This window comes from Belonocnema kinseyi, chromosome 6 (genome assembly GCF_010883055.1).
Source record: "Belonocnema kinseyi isolate 2016_QV_RU_SX_M_011 chromosome 6, B_treatae_v1, whole genome shotgun sequence".
In the NCBI taxonomy this organism is placed as follows: Eukaryota; Metazoa; Arthropoda; class Insecta; order Hymenoptera; family Cynipidae; genus Belonocnema; species Belonocnema kinseyi.
The window spans coordinates 128,894,486-128,900,860 of record NC_046662.1 but is presented as its reverse complement, the minus strand read 5'-3'; the positions used below and the strand labels follow the sequence as shown (position 1 = coordinate 128,900,860).

Genomic DNA, 6,375 nt, shown 5'->3' with positions numbered 1-6,375 from the left:
TAATTAAAAATTTGTCATAAGGACAACCGCTAATCTGAAAAATTGCACCCGCTTCCAGCGAAATCGCCGTGAAATTTCAGCCACAACCACGTCTCACAACCGTGAGATAGGTAGTATATATATATATATCCACATTTTTGCTTTAGTAAATTTCTATGTTAAGTAAAGAAAGTATTTTAATTTGCCCTGCGATGTTAAATCTCTAACTATAATTGTTCTTTGCGAAAATTTCAGGTCTTTTATTTATATTTAAAACAAAATATTATTCTGCATCAGACACGTCCCCCGCGAACCCAGAATCTCCAGACTCTTCATAATTAAACAGTCCACCAACGTCCTGCCACAATTCCTCCTCGTCTTCCTCTTCATGAATTTCAATAGGAATAACTATTGATTCCGAAAAAGATCCAAAAAAGATATTCACGAAGAAGAAGAAGAGCGAGTAAGATGGCTCTGTGTCTCGATTAATTTCTCGCATAGAGGACGGTCCTAAAGCACCTGAATCCTCAATTTTATTTATTCGAATTTGAATTACTTGGTTGTGATTCATGCTTGTTACATTCCAATTAGCACTGGCCACAGCCGACATTCATGCCCAACATGTACTCACATTTCGCATTTCGAAGGGAGCGGAGGAGCAGCCCTCGCAGAGCCTAGGTTGAGCCAGGTTTTGGAAGGTAGCAAAGTGAAATTGCTGAACGGACTCTTCCTCAAAGGGCCCTACGCGAAGTCTACCTTTCAAATGGCAACACTGGCACCTCCATAGCCAGAGGCCATTTACTTTTGCAGTCAATAGCATAGCTGACAGATGTTTAGTTGGAGAATGTTTTTCCTGGAGTGTTTCCCAATCAGGCTGGAAGGAAACGGAAAAATAAAAGGATTTGAAGAATGGAAATCGAAAAAGAAAAGGTAAAAATACAACAAAAAGATTTAAAGATTAAAAAAAATATTTTGTTTAAACTTATAATTTTATGTTTAGTGACAAAGTTTAAATGTAAATACATCTTTTTCCATTTTGACAAATTTATATTGTTTTTCGAATAAGAAAAAAAAATTATATCGAAAGGAAAGATATTAGAAAAATAATTATTTGAGAAAAATATGGTTAACCATTTTATTACATGTTTTTTTAAAACAAAATTATTAATTTATAAGGATAAAGGGTAAGAATGAGATTTTAACAAGATGGTGAAAAAAGTAAAATATATATTACAACTGAGAAGGTAACCCCAACTGGTAAATGATAAATCTTAGCCGTATTGTCGCTATCCTTTAAAAGGTATTCTCCCTCAGAGTCGGTTTCATCCTTGTTGTCCATTTCAATTTCAATTTTTTCATAAAGAAAAAGAAAATTTGAAATAATTTCCTTCTAATCTGTTCTATGTTTTTAATGGTCACTAAATTGAATTTCACTTTAAAAAAAGAAGAAGAACGACAATATTCCTCTATAGCGCCTTCAAATTCTTTGACTTTTAAATTCACTTTCCCGAATTTCACTCCTCATGTCACCTATGCAAGAGTTTTGAATCGACTAGCCCTTACAAAAAGCCCTTCGCTTATCTTTTTTTTCGTTAGCGAATGCACTGGCAAACTTAATGACTCAAAACAATATACCTTTTCCTTCTTTTTATTTTCTAAAGTCTCTTGAGAGCGAACAAAATTATTGGATTAATTCTATATTCAAAATTTCAGACAAAACACTCTTTTAGTTGTCAAATAATTCTATCTTAATAATTAATTCAATATCTAGATCAAAACAAAACAAATCTGACACACGTGGTATTGTTTTTGATCTACATCCCCTCCCTATCTAATTCACTTTTGTATGAAATATAAAACAAAACAAAAAAAGTAGACGATACAACAAAAAAAATTCACATCAATCATATTTTTATACTATAGTCATTTATCCTTTAAAAATCTTAGTTTTCTCTGTTTCTTTGAAAAGATTTATTTTAGCAATCGATATTTTTCACAGATCTCCAATAATCAATTTTTATGGAGTTATGTCTATTTTTAAGCACGAAGATTTATATTTCCGTAAAAGGAATGCAAGAAAAAAAAACTTGTCTCATAAGTCTTAAATCAAACAAATAAGTAATAAAAGTGTATACTAGAAAATACAAATATTTATGTAAACCTGATACATATAGTTTAATTCGTCTCAAGGTAAAGTAAACACTTTAAATCTTAACTTACAAATTTTGGAAATTTAGGTTAGAAATTTATTTTCTTCCTTTATATGGTGCGAAAATTTAAATTCATATAAAAAAAAGTAAATTCATTCATAATCTCTTAAATACTAACATTTAAATTGATAAGTTCTCTAATTTTAGTATATTTTCAGCTTAAATTATTTAATATATTTTCTATTCAAATAATATACACATATCAGTATGTTAAAATTTAATAATATTTTATATAGTACACTTCAAATTATACTTGTTAAAAATAAAGGTAAAATTGTTTTTCTTAAATATTCATGAGATATAGCCTTCTTTATGTAAAGGCGATAAAGTTTTATAATTCAATGAAAAAACTAAATTTGTTGGAAATTTGATTCTAATCTTATATCTCTTATCTCTAAAAATTTCAAAATCCTCCTTTTGGTTTGTTGTCCAAATAAATTGAACATTATCCTTGAGAAGTAAAGTCAGAGGTTTAGCTATTCTTGCGAAATCAGAAATAAATCGCCTGTATATCCTGTCTATCCCACTAAACCGAGAAATTGTTTTATATCCTTTTTCCCTTTTGGAATCGGAAAAAGTTTTACAGCTGATATTTTCTTTGGGTCTGGCTCGACTACATCCTGAGAAATCACATGTCCCAAATAAGCAATTTCACGCTTAAGAAAATGACATTTCTCAGGCTGGAGAGCCAATTCAGCAGATTTTAATCGAGCAAGCAAAGCTCTCAATTTCCTAGAATGTTCTTCCAATGAAGAAGCATAAATCACAATATCATCCATATAGACGAATAATTCAACACCCTGGAGACCCGTGAGTATACAGTCCATTACCCTTTGGAAAGTCGCTGGTGCGTTCTTTAAAACAAATGGCATTCGAGTGAACTCTGAATGCCCATGTGGCGTTGAAAAGGCCGTTTTTTGCTGAGAATTAAGATATAATCGAATTATCGAATCAAAATATCAGTTATGTTGGGAAGCGGGTAAACATCACCAACTGTTTTCTCGTTTAAAGAACGATAATCTATAACCATCATCCACCTTTTATTTCCTTCAGAATCTGATTTCTTGGGTACAATCCACAAAGGAGAATTGTAGGGAGAAACTGAGTGTTTTATCCTTGTGAATAGGAGGATAACGATATTGTTTAGTATTGACTGAAGTTTCGTCGGTAGTAATTATTTTATGAGATAAAATATTCGTAGCGCATAATTAGTCACCTTCTAGGAGAAACTGAGGGGAGTACTCTGAAAGAATTGGAAGAACACTTTCCTGTTCTTCATTATTCAAGTCTGACGAATTCATAACTTTCAAAATTTTCGCGAATCGGGAGGATAAATTTTTCTGTCTATCGGTGGAAAATGAATTTCCATTCGAACGATTTGAAGGTGCTACTACGTCATGCTTCTCAAGTGTCACAGGGGGAATAGTTAAACTGACCTTTTTCGGTGTAGAATTTCTAATAAAAAGGTTCGCTTCTCCATTCTTATTAAAAACTAAAGCCTCTCCAGCAAAAATGCCAAGTCCACATGAAATTTTCCTAACATATCCTTCATTAAGTTGAGTTTCAATCAAAGGCAAATGAAATAACTTTTTAGTTCTGGCAGGTATTTGTACAGTGACATGAGAGAGCAAAGGAAAACGATCTTCGCCTATAAAAAGTTGATCATTTAAAAAATTTAGAACTGCTCTATGTTGTTTTAAAAATGGTATTCCTATAATTCCATCCTGAAGTATAGGGAAGTTCTGTGGAATTATCTGAAAAGCGGTTTCAAGTCCTTTAATCATTAATCTAACTTCTCCCAGAGTAGATATCATGTCTGAGCCAATTCCTATTAAACTAAAAATTCGTTTCCGATTTATCTCTACAAAAGGCTTGAATCTATTTTCTTTAATCAAACTGGCACTGGCTCGAGTGTCAATCATAAAAATACATTTCTCGAAAAAAGCAACATTTTTCAATTCTACTGTAGGATCTGGTCCATCCTCCCCTAATTACCTGAGTCTGAGAATGACTCTTTTATTTGAATCTGTTTTAACAGATTCCGGTCTTTTCTGAAATAAATCATTATTTGACTTTTGATCCCGAAATTTTTTTCTTAATTGTTCACGCTCCAAGGAATGTTTTTTATGGAGTCGACAATCCTTAAAAGTATGATTATTCCTGTGACAATAATGACAACTAGATTCCTCTCTGCCCTTTATAAATGCTTTCTTTGCCAATTCAGGGCAATCTCTTTTAAAATGTCCTAACTTTTTACAGTAAAAATATTCCACCTCACTGATCCAATTATTTTTATCCTCAAATTTATTTTCGGTTCGTAAATGGGCTATTCTCTTATTTGAATTAAATATTGGTTTCGGGTTTTGTCCTATATTAGAACTCGAAACAGCTTCGGATGCTGTCGTTCCTATAGGCACTCTCTTCCAACTCTTAAACTTAAGATCCTCCTGATTCGCGAGTGCAATGGCCTTGTCTAATGTGTTTATCTCTTTATACCTTATTCAGGAATAAATATTGTAATCTAAACCACGTAAAAAATTTCCCATTGTTGTAGTTCTGTATGCTTTACACATTCCCATACCCTCTACCCCTGAAGTATTTTCCAAAACTTGTGAAAATAATCTATTCAGAGTCAGGTTTACTCTTGCTCCATATTCGGGAAAAGTTTCACCCGGTTTAATTTTGACGTTAGCTAAATCTTGCATAAGTTGACTTATGTCTTCGTTTTGAGATTAAATCTGATTTAAAGTTCTTAAAATTTCATCTAGAGTGATTGCCCTTCTATCCTGTATATGCTGTCTCGCTTCTCCAATTATTTTTGTTCTGATTAGCATGGTCAAGCATGAATTGTCAGATGGATTAATGAATGAAAGTGCGGCTCTACCATAATCATCAAACATCGTGATGGACATATTTTTTCCATCAAAAGAGGGAATCGTCCCTTGGACTATTTTTGAGATTTCATTAAAGTCAGGTGTTCCGGTCAAAGCAATTGAATTATCTGATAAGGGAGTAGGAAGATAGACATGTGTTTCATGTCTTCCCAAGGAAGAAGAATTTCCGAGATCTGAATTTGTAGGTTGACTAATATCGCTTGTCAAAGAATTTTGAGAAGACTGTAAAGCCTGTATTATCAAGGAGGTTTCAGACACTGCATCCGGATCAACAGGACCCTTATTAATCCCGAACCCTTTTTTTGCTCGCAATTTAGGCATTTTCAATTCTTTTAGGCTAGGACTTACTTGAGGTTATAATCCAATTTCGCACTTTATATTAACACTTTTTCTCGTCTTAATAAAAAAATTATTTAAATTTCCACTCCTTTGAGATGATCTGGAAGTTCGTGCTGAAGTTCCATTTGAAGATCTAGTAGACCTCTGAAAAAATCTTCGAAGTTCTGCAACTCTAGAAGTCCCCTGATGCTTAACCTTTCACAGGCCGTCCAACGCTGCGGTAACCCTTCACGGGTCCGTAATCAGGAACGATGATAAAATGTTAAGATTTTCCAAATAAATGAAAATCTTTAAGCCAATGATTGTTAGAGGAATGCCTGGTGGTCTCTTTCAATCATAAACAATTCTGGTGCAATTTTACAACACCCTCTGCTATCGGGAGAAAAACCACCCCAAAACCCTGATAGAGAATCGCGGCTTTAGTAAAGAAACTTTTCACTCTAACATTCACACGTACCAGTGGGCCAAGAGCTACTCGATCCACCCCTGGATTCACTGCACGAGTTCAATTAAAATAGAAAAGCGCTTTTTTCAGTAGAAAAATTACTCTGATTTTTCAATTGTAAAAAATTTTTAAATTTCTCTGTTTCTTAATTAATTTGGAAATATTCCAATTCCAGGAAACCTGAAATGGAAACCAGGAAAAAAAACCTGGCGGGATGTTGTACTCGGTAGAGCAGTTACCACGCTGCGATCTGTTGAGACTCAGCCCTTGGCTTGGGGATTCGTCTTCGTAATGATAGAAAGAGCCGACCTCGAAGGATCAAAAAGCGACGTCGCTATAAACGCTTGGCCGCCACAAACCAGTTATCCCTGTGGTAACTTTTCTGACACCTGTTGCTGAAAACTCTTCAAGCCAAAAGGATCGATAGGCCGTGCTTTCGCAGTCTCTATGCATACTGAACATCGAGATCAAGCCAGCTTTTGCCCTTTTGCTCTACGCGGGGTTTCTG

The 6,375-nt window shown here is 34.0% G+C and overlaps 1 long non-coding RNA gene across 1 annotated transcript; it reads left to right on the top strand.

The window, feature by feature from the left end:
- Positions 1 to 576: 576 nt before the first annotated feature.
- LOC117174825 lies at positions 577 to 6,154 on the top strand. The gene is made up of 2 exons (XR_004467376.1): positions 577 to 909; positions 6,043 to 6,154. It is a non-coding gene; the product is annotated as an uncharacterized LOC117174825 (long non-coding RNA).
- Positions 6,155 to 6,375: the final 221 nt, after the last annotated feature.